The following is a 13964-nucleotide window of genomic DNA, read 5'->3' as shown; positions in this document are numbered from 1 at the left end:
AATGGTTTGCACTGATGCCTCACAGTGCTAGGGACCCAGGTTCCATTCCAGCCTTGGATCATGATCTCTATGAAGTTTGAACGCTTCTCCCCCCAACCCCTCTCTGTCTGCATGGTTTCCTCTGGGTGCTCTTCTTTTTCCACACATTCTCCTCACATTTCACACCATTAACCTCCGGATCCAAAGCGTCATTCTCTGCCACCTGCAATCGGATCCCACTAAGAAGGATATATTTCCCTCCCCACCCTTATCTGCCTTCCGGAGGAACTGCTCTCTCCACGACTTCCTCGTCTGCTCCACACTCCCCACTGGCCCCACCACACCTGGCACCTTTCCCCTGCAACTGCAGGAAGTGCTACACCTTCCCCTACACCTCCCCCTTCACCCCCATCCCCGGCCCAAGAAAACCTTCCACATTAAACAGATGTTCACCTGCACATCCGCTAATGTGGTCCATTGTATCCACTGTTCCCGATGTAGCCTCCTCTACATTGGGGAGACCAAGCAGATGAGCTTGTTTCATGACAAACAACTGCACCTCCCAGTCGCGAACCACTTCAACTCCCCCTCCCACCTCCTGAACAACATGTCCTTCATGGACCTCCTCCAGTGTCACAACGATGCCACCCAGAAACCGGAGGAATTGCACCTCATATTCTGCCTTGGAAGCCTACAACCCAATGGTCTCAATGTGGACTTCACTAACTTCAAAATTTCCCCACCCCCGACCTCATCCCAAGACCAGCCCCCCTCTCATCCCCGCCTCCTTGATCTTTCCATCTTCTCTCCAACCGATCCGCTCTTCCCACCTCACCTACCAATCACCCCCCCGACTTCCTACCTACACTCATCTTTACTTGCTTCAGCTCTGCCTACTTGACCTGTCCATCTTCTCTCCCACCTATCTGCTACACTATCCACCTGCTATCACCGCCCCCCTCTATTTATTTCAGAATCCCCTTCCTCTCCCCTATTTCTGAAGAAGGGCTTTCTGAAAACATCAGCTTTCCTGGTCCTCTGATGCTGCTTGGCCTGCTGTGTTCATCCAGCTCTACACCTTGTTTTCTCAGATTCTCCAGTGTTGGCAGTTCATACTATCTCTGCAGGTGAGAAGGATACAGCACATGCTGTAGTGTCCAGTGTAGGCTAGATCGGTTAGCCATGGTGACCCAGTTGTATGTAGAGATCGTGCTTGTGTAAACCAATACTGTAGGTTTCTCTTATAAATGTACCCTACTAAAGGTTGCAACCTTTAAAATCTACTGTTACATTGGCAATGGACACATGCAATTACTGTGTTATTTGCTGTGCTGATATAAGAGATGTAATGTCGGCAGTACCAATATTCAGCTATGCATTATGAACTGTGACTGTATATCGTTCATGAATGCCAACTGTTTCAGGCAAAGTTACGCTGTTTGCATGGTCACAATTGTTTTGGTGTAAAATTGTAAAACATCATCACAATGGGTTATAATTTCCTGCCTTGTATATTGGATCCTGCGATTTAACACAAGGTTTGAGTCACAAAGTGGGAGATAATGAATTGATTTGTTTTCTTTATTGACACATGTATCTTGTCACAAGAGATAGTAAGAACTACAGATGCTGGCGTCAGAAACAACACACAATGGCTCTGGAGAAACACAGCAGGCCAGGCTGCATCAGAGGAGCGGGAAAGTTGATGATTCGGGACCGTTCTTCAGAAGACCATGCTGTGTTCCTCCAGCTCCATACTTATCGTCACAAAATGAAAGTGTTGTATAGTGTCACCATTCTCCAGCACCATCTTAAAACACAAAAATGAACTAAAACATAGAATATAAAGGGAGAGAAATAAAGAAAGTGTCCAGTTTTACAATCCTTTTTAAGTACTCCGTCATGATCATGGAACATGCTTTAGTTAGGCCCCACTCGCAGCCTCCGATTGACACATCCCATAATATGCTCAGTTGTGAGAGAGCTGTCACCAATGCTTCACCGAAGCAAGAGACTTTAAACAAGAGGTGAAAAAAACAAAAGGAAAGAAAAGCAGACCAAAGTGAGTGAGCTCAGGAGTTCAAGTGCAGTGCTGCTACTCTGCTGCCAACTTAATGATTTAATTTGAATACCTTTATCAACAAAGTGACAAAACAACTCACCAGTGTGTCAAGGTATTCTCAGTTAGAAGAGGAAAATCAGGAGGAGATGTGAGGCTGGATGAACATAGTAGGGCCAGCAGCATCTCAGGAGCACAAAAGCTGACGTTTCGGGCCTAGACCCTTCATCAGATACGGGGATGGGGAGAGGGAACTGGAATAAATAGGGAGAGAGGGGGAGGCAGACCGAAAACAGAGAGAAGAGAAGATAGGTGGAGAGGAGAGTATAGGTGGGGAGGTAGGGAGGGGATAGGTCAGTCCAGGGAAGACGAAGGGTCTAGGCCCGAAACGTCAGCTTTTGTGCTCCTGAGATGCTGCTGGGCCTGCTGTGTTCATCCAGCTTCACATTTCATTATCTTGGATTCTCCAGCATCTGTAGTTCCCATTATCACAAATCAGGAGGAGAGACCTGTTTGTTCTAAAAAAGCATGATTGGTACAATGACTCTAGACCTGACACCGGGAATGGCAAAAAGAGAATTCATGTCACTGACAGGATCTGGTGACAGATGTACAGAATGAAATGTGCAGTTAGTTTCTGAACATTCAGCCCTGACATCTTCAGTGCAGTTCCCAGTATGACTGACAGATCATAACACTCAGTAATTGCTCGCTAACAAGTATAATTGTCCACCTAGCACATTCCATTCCATTGGTCTTTGGGTTGTGTGGGTCTTTATGTGGCTGAGCTCAATCCTAGATCCTTCCTAACATTTTCCCTGTACAGGGTGAGTAGAGTAGATTCTGAAGAGGGCAGCTCAGTTGTGAGAGAGCTGCCAAAAGTCTCCCCTGTTTCTGTTCCAACAAATGAAAGGACTAAATTGATTTTCTACTGCCTTGGTGCAGGTTTGAAATTAGGAACTGCCAGATTGTAGAATCCCTACAGTGTGGAAACAGGCCCTTTGGCCCAACTAGTTCACACCAACCCTCGGAGCATCCCACCCAGACCCATTCCTCCTATAATCCACACATTTCTGAACACTATGGGCAATTTAGCACAGCGAATCCACCTAGCCTGCACATCTTTGGACTACGGGAGGAAACCGGAGGAAACCCACGCAGACACAGGGAGAATGTGCAAACTGGACACAGTACCCTGAGGGTGGAGTTGAAGCAGGTCCCTGGCGCTGTGAGACAGCAATGCTAACCACTGAGCCACATGCCACCCCACGTGCTGATCTTGCACATCATCTCATGCCAATCACCGTGCAGCTTGTATGCACGGCAGGAGTTGGACACGTTGCATGGGAGATATTAAGGACGTGTTTTGGATTGCGTTTTGTCTGGTTCCTGCCCTCTGACCCTTACTGTACAGGGATGACCCTGTCAGGAGTTGAGAACTTCCAACGGCATTGCTCTTAGGATCGAGGGAGCACTTGAACCTCTCCAACACAGCAAGGTGGTCATGTACATAAAAATGTATATAATGTATTAAAAAGTGTATAATGTATAAAAGAAGTATTCAAGTATAAAATTTGTACATAATGTATTAAAATGTATTCATGTATAAAAATGTAAATAATGTATAAAATTGTACAAATGTTAAAGAAATTAGGCGTTAATATTCCATTGTGAAGATGTTAATTTGAGTATAAATTAATATTATTTGGGTGTCACAAGGGTATACCTTGTTGGAGTAGCAGCGTAGACTATTCAGTCTGTGCCCCGGTCCAGTGTGGGCCAGTCCAGGCGGCTCTGTCCTGTAGAACTGGAACTAAACACTGTGTGTCGCCCAGGCAACCGGCAGACGCCGAGCCCCGGCGGGAGAGTCGAGAACAAGGAGCCGGCTTCCAGCCGCAGAAGCCCGAGTCCGAGCTGGAGCCGGAGCCGGGGCCGGAGCCGGTGCTGGGGTGGGAGGGTAGGGAGCGGGCACAAGGGCCGTGAAAGTCGGGGGGACAGCTCGGATCCTGACTGCTGGAGTGTGACCAGAAAAATCTGAGTGACCGTGAGTGCCTGTGTTGGCGGCTGTCTGTAATATATGTGAGTCCGTAACTGTGTGTGTGTGTGTGAGAGCACCGTTAGTAAGGTGTTTGGGATCCTGCACTTTATCAGTAGGGGCATCGTTACGATAAAACTGGTATCAGACAACACCCTTAAAGGAGCAAGGCTGCTTGCATGGACGCGATGGATCCAATGGCCTCATCCTATGATTCTGTGCTTAGCTGAACCTGGTCAGGGATGAGCGAAGGGCAGTAAAATGAGGCTGGAATATCTGCCGTGACTCACGATCGCTTTTATAACATTGTTCATGGGCATTAACCGAAGTTTGTATTTACTTACAATATTGCATTTAGATCTGCACAGTTCTCAGTTAGAGTTCTCTTTGGAATCTGCTACGATGCAGAACATTCTAGATCAAAAACTCACTTAAAGCCGCAAATTTTACTTTCCCCGCCCTGAGAGTCCAAGGCAGATTAACCTAATTGCTGTCTCTAGCCATTAACAAGCTTGATCGTGATTTACCATTTCCATTGAGGCTAAGGACAAGTGGGTGTCATTGTGGTGAAAGCACTCGACTAAGAGTCTATGGTCCCAGCCCCTGGTGAAATTTGAATTTAACAAAAATCAGAAATTAAGCCCTAACCTAATGGTGACCACAAACATACCTTAATTGTTAATTGTCATAAACAGCAGATCCTCCCACTGTCTTGTATGAAGTAGTGGATGCAAGAGGGTTAACCCAAGAGCTAGGCTGAACCGTGACTACTCTGAGACATAACACAGCCATTTGTGATGGAGCATGGCCAGTTCACATTATCAGGCAGTTGTAATTGGGAATAGTCATGTCGTCTACTCATGTTACCGTCGTGTAATGTAACCTTAAGTATTTACTCAAATGTATTAAACCTTACCTTTTTATCTAAGGTAAGAGCCCCTTTGTCTGAAACTTATTTATGGTTAAACATCAATTATTGATGTTTCCAACAACTAAAGAGCCTCTCGACTAGCATGGGAGAAAGGATTGTGACAGCATGTCCACACATTACCCGGGTGTTATTATTATGATAAGTCTCCACATGGAGATTTCCTTTTTAAACCTTAATCAGCGCCATTCCTGCTTTGATTTTTTTTTTGTCATTTGAACTATAAAGACTTTCTTTTTTATTTCTCTTTAGTTTGAATCAATGCTATAGTCCCTTGATTCTCTATTCAGGGTTCTCCAAGACTGGACAACTTCATGGGGTCTGCTGAAAATGACCATAGAATGTGTTGGATAGGGAAAGTTTTTCTTGTGATAACCCAGATCCAATCAGGGTCTGAGATGTCTTGTCAATCAAGGATGCCAGCCCAGTGAGAATGGAGTCAAGGGAGGGAGAAACACGGAAGCCTCACTAGCCTTGTATGTTATGCATTGGAAACAGCAAAGGGGGTGATGGCATGGGTTAGTTGGACCGAAGGGTCTGTTTCCGTACTCTATGACTGTATGATTCTATGACTATGGCAAAGGAAGGGTGGAGTTAAGGAACAGGAGATAAGGTCTGTGATTTAAGGCTTCACCACTTGTTTTGAGAGATGATTTTTGTGTATTAAATTGTTAACCATGTTGTTGATGTTTCCAAATTTCCTGAACGCTTTTGACTTCTCCTTCCTGTAACGTATACAGTGTAAAGTTTAGGGAGCTTTCAATGTAATAAGATGAATTCAGACATATTGTACAAGAATATTTGACTTGTAGAGTATTTCAGCATAGAAAAGGGCCTTTGGCTCAACTCATGCATGCTGACCAGGTTTTCTAAACTGAACTAGTCCTATTTGCCTGTGATTGGTTCCTATCTCTCTAAATCTTTCCAATCCACTTATCTGTCCAAATGCCCTTTTAAATATTGTAATTGTGCTCACTTCTACCACTTCCTCTGGCAGCTTGTTCCTGTGTGAAAAAAGTTGCCCCTCAGGTCTCTTTTAAATTTTGCCCCTCTCACCTTAAACCTATGTCTCTCTTGTTTTGGACTCCCCTATCCTTGGAGCCACAGGAAGATATTAGGCCAGTAAGCCAAAAGCTCAATCAAAGAAGCAGGTTTATAAGGTAGACCTTAGAGGAGGAAGCAGAAGCAGAGAAGTTTAGGAAGAGAGTTTTAGAGCTTGAGGCTCAGGCAGATGATGGTACAACCATCTTTGTTTGGATCAATTAAGATGTTCAAAAGGTCAAAATTAGTGCAGTTTAATAATCTCGGCATCTTTGGGGGCTGGAGGAGATTCCAGAGGTAAAGACGGGTTAGGCATTAGAGGAGTTTAAAAACAAAGATAAGAATTTTAAAATCTAGATGTTGCTTCATTCAGGACATCTGCTGTTGGCCAGAGAAAAACAAACAGTGGGAGAGAATATCCAGAGGTTGTCTCCACACTGGCACAAACGACATAAGCAGAACTCCCTCCCTAAACTTCTCCAACTTTGTTTCCTCCTTTAAGATGTGACTTAAAGAGTTCCTTCTTCTGATGAAACTTTTGGAAGCATTTCAATGTCTATCACCATGAGTAGCCTCGCAGCAGCACTACTGACTGGTCGGGTCCTCAAGGACATAGCTGCTAGCCTGGGTCTACGATGAGTGGTGATGGAGCCAGCAAGATGGAAAAAAACACACTTGACCTCATCCATACCCATTGGCTGCCTGCAGATGCATTTGTCCATGACAGTATCACTAAGGGTGACTACCACACAGTCCTGAAGGAGATGAAGCCCCACCTTCTCATTGAGAATAACCTCCATCATGTTGTGTGGCACTATCACTGAGCTAAGTGAGACAGCCTTCAAACTAATCTAACAACTCAAGGCTGAGCATCCATAAAATGCTACGGACCATCAATAGCAGCAGAATTGTACTCAACCACAATCCACAACCTCATTGTTTGGAAGATCCCCAACTTGACCATTACCATTAAGCCAGTGTATCAACACTGGTTCAATGGAGAGTGCAAGAGGGCATGCCAGGAGCAGCACCAGGCATACCTGAAGATGAGGTGTCAATCTGATGAAGTGACCAAACAGGGCTATTTGCATGCTAAATGCTAGTCAGAGCTAAGCAATCCCATAACCAATGGATCATATCTAAGCTCTGCAGTCCTGCCACATCAAATCATGAATGGTGGTGGACAATTAAACAAGTAAACGGAGGGGAGGCTCCACAAATATCCCCATCCTCAATGATGGAAGAACCCAGCACATTAGTGCAAAAGATAAGGCTGAACCATTCACAACAATCTTCAGTCAGAAGCGCCAAGTGGATGATTCATCTCGGCCTCCTCCAGTGATTCCCATCATTTCAGATACCAGTCTTAGCCAATTCGATTTGTTCCACATAAGGTCAAGAAATGGTTGCAGGCACTGAATAAACCCAAGGCTATGGCCTTGAAAACATTCTGGCAATAGTACTAAAGATCTGTGCTCCAGAATTTGCTGCTCCCCTAGCTAAGCCATTCCAGCACAGCTCTAATACTGGCTTCTAGCCATCAATGTGGAAAATTGTCCAGCTGAGTCCTGTACATAAAAAGCCAACATGGCCAATTACCATCCACCAGTCAACTCTCAATCATCAATAAAGTGATGGTAGGTGCCATCAACAGTGCTATCCAGCAGCACCTGCTCAGTAATAATCTACTGTGATGCACAGTATGCATTCCTCCAAGGCCACTCAGCCCCTGACCTCATTATAGCCTTGCTTCAAATATAGCCAAAAGATCTGAAATTCAGAGGTGAGGGGAGAGTGACAGCCCTTGACATCAAGGCTATATTAGACCAAATGTGGCATCGGGGAGCCCTAGTAAAACTGGAATCAATGGTTATCAGGAGCAAACTCTCCTCTAGTTAGCATCAGATCTTTCACATAGGAAGGTGGTAGTAAGAGTAGATGTTGGCAGACAATCATCTCAGCTCAAGAACATCTTTGCAGGAGTTTGTCAGGGTAGTGTCCTAGGTCCAACCATCTTCAGCTGCTTCTACAATGACTTTCCCTCCATCATCAAGTCAGAAGTGTGGATGTTTACTGATAATTGCATAATGTTCAAAACTATTCGTGACTCCTCAGGTACTGAAGCAGTCAATGTCCAAATACAGCAAGACCAAGACCATATCCAGACTTGGAAGGAAAGTGGCAAGTAACAGTCATGCCACACAAATGTCAAGCAATGACCACCTCCAATAAGTGTCAATCTAACTTTGATATTCAATGGTGCAACCATCACCAATTCTCCACAATCAACATCCTGAAGGTTACCGTTGACCAGAAACTCAACTGAACTCACCACATAAATGCAGTGGCTACTAGAGCTGGTCAGAGACCAGCAATACTGCAGCAAGTAACTTTACCTGCTGACTCCCCAAAGTCTGCCCACCCTTTACAATTCACAAGTCAGGAGTGTGATGGAAAACTCCCCAGTTGTCTGAATGGTGCAGCTCCAAAAACACTTGAGAAACTGGACACCATCAAAGACAAAGCTGCCCACCTCCACCTAGAAGGACAGAACATTGAGCCTCGATAATGAGTTCATAGAATTCTTTCAAGGTAGTTTCTTAGATGAGCAATTCTAGACTCAAGGAGAAGCAGATTAGAATAGAAATGAAATGTTGTAAAAGGCCACTTTTGGAGTATTGTTTGCAGTTTTAGGTCCTATATCTCAGGAAGGATGTACTGGCCCTGGAGTGGGTTCAGACGGGGTTCACGAGAATGGCCCCAGGGATAAGAAGCTTAACGTATGAGCAACATTTGAGGACTCTAAGACTATACTCATTGGAGTTTAGAAGGATGAGGGGGAATCTAATTGAAACTTAGAGGATACTGAATGGTCTGGACAGAATGGATGTTGGGAAGATGCTTTCATTGGTCGGAGAGACTAGGACCTGAGGGCACAGCCTTAGAATTAAGAGAAGACCTATTAGAACGGAGATAAGGAGAAACTTCTTCAGCCAGAGACTGGTGAATCTATGGAATTCACTGCCACAGAAGGCTGTGGAGGCCTGGTCATAGGTTCTTGATTATCAAGGGGATCAAAGTTACAGGGAGAAAGCAGGAGAATGGGGTTGAGGACTTAACAGCCATAATTAAATAGTGGAACAGACTCGATGGGCCGAGTGGCCTAATTTCTGCTCCTATGGACAAGATTAATGAATGAGCTCAAGTAGAGGCATTTTAGGCAGCAGTGACCACAAAATGTATTGTATGTACACCCAGTTTGAAAGGAAGAAGAGTGGGACTATGACTAGTATTTTAAACCTAAATAATGATAAATATCTTGACATAAAAGCTGGTCTAGCTTAAATGAACTGTGATACCAGGCTAGAGGTTAGATCAATAGAGAAACGGTGAAAGACGTTTAATACTACACCTTGCTCAGAATAAATATATAGCATCATAGAGCCACACTGTAATACAGCATAGAAACAGGCCCTTTGCCCCAAACTGGTCCATGCTGACCGTGGTGTCCTCTCAGCTCATTCCAATTGCCTAAATTTGGTCTATATCCATCTAAACCCTTCCATCCATGATGTTGGTATTGTACCTGCCTCAACCACTTTCTCTGACAGCCCATTCCATATACGCAGCACTCTGTGTGAAGACGTTACCCCTCAGGTCCTTCTTAAATCTTTCCCCTCTCACCTTAATCCTATGCCCTCTAGTTTTCAATTCCCTATTCCTGGGAAAAAAAGATATGCATTCATTCTATCTATGTGCTTATGATTTTATACACCTCAATAAGGTCACCCCTCAATCTCCTACATTCCAAGGAATAAAGTCCTATCCTGGCCAACCTCTCCCTATAACTCATGGCTACTAGTCCTGGCAACATCCTCATAAATCTTCTTTGCACACTTTCCAGTTTAACAATGTCTTTCCTATAACAGGGTGACCAAAACTGTACTCAATACTCCAAGTGTGGCCTCACCAATGACTTATACAACTGTAACATAGCATCCCAACTCCTATACTCAATGGCCCGACCGATGAAGACCAGCATGCTAAATGCCTTGTTCACCATCCTGTTTACCTGTGATGCTGCTTTCACTGAACTAGGTACTTGTACTCCTAGGTCCCTCTGTTCCATAACACTCCTCAGGATCTTACCATTTACTGTATAAGTCCTACCCTGATTTGACTTTCCAAAGTGCAACACCTCACACTTATCCGTATTGAATTGTATTTGCCAATCCTCAGCCCACTTCCTCTCTGATCAAGATCCCTCTGTAATTTTTGATAACCTTCTTCACTATCAACTCTCTCTCCTAATTTTGTATCATCCACAAACATACTAATCATGCCTTGTACATTCACACCCAGATCATTTAGATTAGATTAGATTCCCTACAGTGTGGAAACAGGCCCTTCGGCCCAAGAAGTCCACACCGCCCTTTGAAGCATCCCATCCAGGCCCATCCCCCCATAACCTTGAACACTACGGGCAATCTATCATGTCCAATCCAACTAGCCTGCACATCTTTGGACTGTGGGACGAAACTGGAGCACCCAGAGGAAACCCACATAGACACGGGGAGAATGTGCAAACTCTGCACAGACAGTCGCCTGAGGCGGGAATCAAACCCGGGTCCTTGGCACTGTGAGGCTGCAGTGCTAACCACTGTGCCACCATGCTGCCAAAGTAAGTAGCAAATAACAAAAGACCCAGCACGGATCCCTGTGGCACACCGCCAGTGACTGGCCTCCAGTCCTAGAAACAACCTTCACCCATCACCCTCTGCTTCCTACCATCAAGTCAGTTTTGAATCCAATTAGCTAGCTATCCCTGGATCCCACGCGACCCAATTTCATGACAAGCCTGTCGTGTGGGACCATGTCAAAGACCTTACTATAGTCTGTATAGTCAACATCCACTGCCTTACCCTCATCTATCCTTTCAGTCACCTCTTCAAAAAACTCTAAAAGATTTGTCAGACATTACTTCCTGTGCACAAGAGAAAATCCTTTGGAGGAACCTACCATTCATAGTTAACTAAAGAAATTAGGAAAACACCAGACTTAAGGAAAATGCATTATTGTGTTCAGCTCAGTCATAAAGAATGGCAGAAAATTGCCAAATGGTTAGTAAGGATGAAGAAATTAGAGGGGGTACTCTCAATCTAGCGTATGAGAGGAAGCTAACTAGAAACATATAAAGGGATGGCCAGAGTTTTTTTAACAGGTATTTAGAAAGGAAAAGTTTAAATAAAATTAGTGTCTAGAGATTTAGAACAGGGAGCTATTAGTAGATAATAAGGAAATGGCAGGTGAAATGAGCAAATAGTTTGCTTTGTCTTCACTATAGAGGATATAAAAACATTTCAGTGATCAGAGTAAATCAGGAGATGGAAGGCAGAGAAGAGTTTGTCAAATTACAATAATGAGCACACTGAAGGAGCTGCATATTGTCAAGTTTCTGCATATGGATGGACTTCAGCCTAGCCCCTCTAAAAAGGTGGCTAATGAGGTGGTAGCTGCATTGGTGTTAATTTTTCAAACTCTGTTAGTTTAGGAAAGGTCCATCAGACTGGAATGCAGCAAATATAACTTGTCTTTAAAAGAAGGAAGGAAGACAGAAAACAAGAACATGTAAGTTCATGAGCTTGATATCTGTTGTAGGGTTGGAGTTAGAGTGATTGCAGCTGGGCACTTGGAAATACTGAAGGTAATTGGGAAGAGTCGGCATGGTTTTGTGAAAGGAAAGTCATGTTTACCCAAATGATTGGAGTTCTTCTAATGAGTAACATGTGTTTAGGATAAAGGGAGTCTGGAGATGGACTGTGCTTTGATTTCCAGAAAGCATTTGACACAGTGTTACATCAAAGGTTATTGTACAAAATAGAAGCACATGATGTGGGAGTAACATATTAACATGGTTGGATTGTTAGCTGGCTGGCTGAAAACAAAAGTATGTATAAATGGGTCTTTTTCTGATTGGCAGGATGTTGCAAACAATCCTGTTTTTACACTTTATATAAATGACATAGGTGATGGAAACAAAGATAGCTAAATTTGTAGATGACAGTAAGGCAGGTAGGACAGTTATGTTGTACAGGAGACAGAAGAAAGTTGCAGACAGATATTGCTGATTGAGTGAGTGGGCAAAAATCTGGCAGATGGAGTATCATGTGGGAAAACGTGAAATTGTGCTCGTTGACGGGAAGAATAAAAAAAGCATCTTATTACTTAAATTGAGAACAACTGGAATTCTGAAATGCCAAAGCACTTGGAGATTCTCGTGCATGAATCACAAAAAGCTAGTATGCAGGTACAGCAAGTGATTTTTTAAAAAAACAAATGAAAGACCAACCTTTAATATGAAAAGAAGTGTACATAAAAGTAAGGAGATTATGCTTCATTTATCTGGGGCACTGGTGAGACCATGGCTTGAATATCATGTATAGTTTTGGCCTCCTTATTTAAGTTAAGGATGTAAATTTGTTGGAGTGATTCAGAAGCAGTTTTACCATATATCTAATTGGAATAAGCAGATTGTTTTGTAAGGGAAGATTGGACAGACTGGACTTGACTGGAAGTTTTCACTCGAACTTAAGAGTATGGGGTGAATTGTTTGAAGTTGCAAGGTCTTGAACAGTTTTAAAAAGGTGGAGATGGAAGTAATATTTCCTCTTGTGGGTGAGTCCTGAACTAGGGAACACTATTTTTTAAACTAGGGCTACAGTTTTAGATCAGAGATGAGGTGAATTTGTTTTTCTCTGAGTGTTGTGCCTCGGGAGGCAGTGGAAGTGGGATCATTGAATATTTCTAAGATGGAGATAGGTAGTTTCTCAGAAGCAGGGAATCAGTGTTGTCAGGAGTAGATGGGAACATGAAATTTGAAACACAAACAGATCAGTCATAGATAGTAGGAACTGCCGATGCTGGAGCCTGAGATAACAAGGTGTAGAGCTGGATGCACACAGCAGGCCAGGTAGCATCAGAGGAGCAGGTAGGCTGACGTTTTGGGTCTGGACCCTTCTTCAGAAATCGGGGAGGGGAAGGAGGCGCTGAAATAAATAGAGACAGGGGATGCGATGATAGAAGGTGGATGGAGGACCAGATAGGTGAAGAGAAGATGAACAGGTCAAGGAGGCGGGAATTAAGCCAATAAAGGTGAGTGCAGGTAGGGAGTTGGGATGGGGGTTGGTCAGTGAGGAGGAGGTGTGGGTAGGTGGGAGAGAAGATGTACAGGTCCGTCGTCCTGTCCGTCTTCTCTCCCACCTACTCACCCCTCCCACCTCACTGACAAACCCCCAACCCCTTTTCGTACCTACTCGCCTCAACCTACAGCCAGGGAGTGGAATGCAGGTGGCAGTGACAAAGTCAAGGACCGCAATCTTTAAGTGGAAGATACTTTTTTTCATACAATACTGGATGTCAAACAAGAAGCTTGATAATTTGGTTAAATTGAGGTAGGTGGAGGGATGGTAGAATTGATTGACGCTCACAAACATATGTGTACTTTTGGGTGATATTGCTAAACGATAGCAATGTAGGTGAGAAATAGGATAACAGCTAGGCTGGGTCCTTGGGGGAGTACCAAAGGTAACAAGAAGTGGAAGGATTATGAAGTTTCAGAATAACAACACCAACTTATACCAATGTCCATATGTCAAATTAGACAGCAAAAAGACTCAGCGATTTATAAATATTCTATTATAAAACCCTAGTATAGCATAACAACCATTTTCCATTCCACTGGGGAAGAATTATACTCTTTACTTTAAACAAACTAAATTAAACGAGAAGCAAAAACTGCCTGCTAGAGGCATTACAAAGTTAACCAAAAGTTTAGTTTTGGTCAACTCTGGTCAGCGAATTTGCAACAAGTCCTACGTTTCTGGCCACTAGTTTTCACTGAGTGGAAGAGAAGTCCCAGTGCC

At 43.8% G+C, this 13964-nt stretch overlaps 1 protein-coding gene across 3 annotated transcripts in view; it reads left to right on the top strand.

Annotated features, from left to right (window-relative positions):
• Positions 1–4058: 4058 nt before the first annotated feature.
• LOC125463314 (uncharacterized protein C3orf20-like) overlaps positions 4059–13964 on the top strand; it is a 180379-nt gene continuing 170473 nt past the window's right edge. For 2 of the 3 annotated variants that reach the window (XM_048554469.2, XM_048554467.2), the window contains exon 1: positions 4059–4117. The gene's annotated coding sequence lies outside the window, so the exon portion shown is untranslated. The remainder of the gene's footprint in view (positions 4118–13964) is intronic. The other variant, XM_048554468.2, reaches the window with a different exon arrangement.

The sequence above is a fragment of the Stegostoma tigrinum genome, chromosome 25 (assembly GCF_030684315.1).
Source record: "Stegostoma tigrinum isolate sSteTig4 chromosome 25, sSteTig4.hap1, whole genome shotgun sequence".
In the NCBI taxonomy this organism is placed as follows: domain Eukaryota; kingdom Metazoa; phylum Chordata; class Chondrichthyes; order Orectolobiformes; family Stegostomatidae; genus Stegostoma; species Stegostoma tigrinum.
Note: the sequence above shows the minus strand (reverse complement) of the source record. Positions and strands in the feature narration are given on the sequence as shown.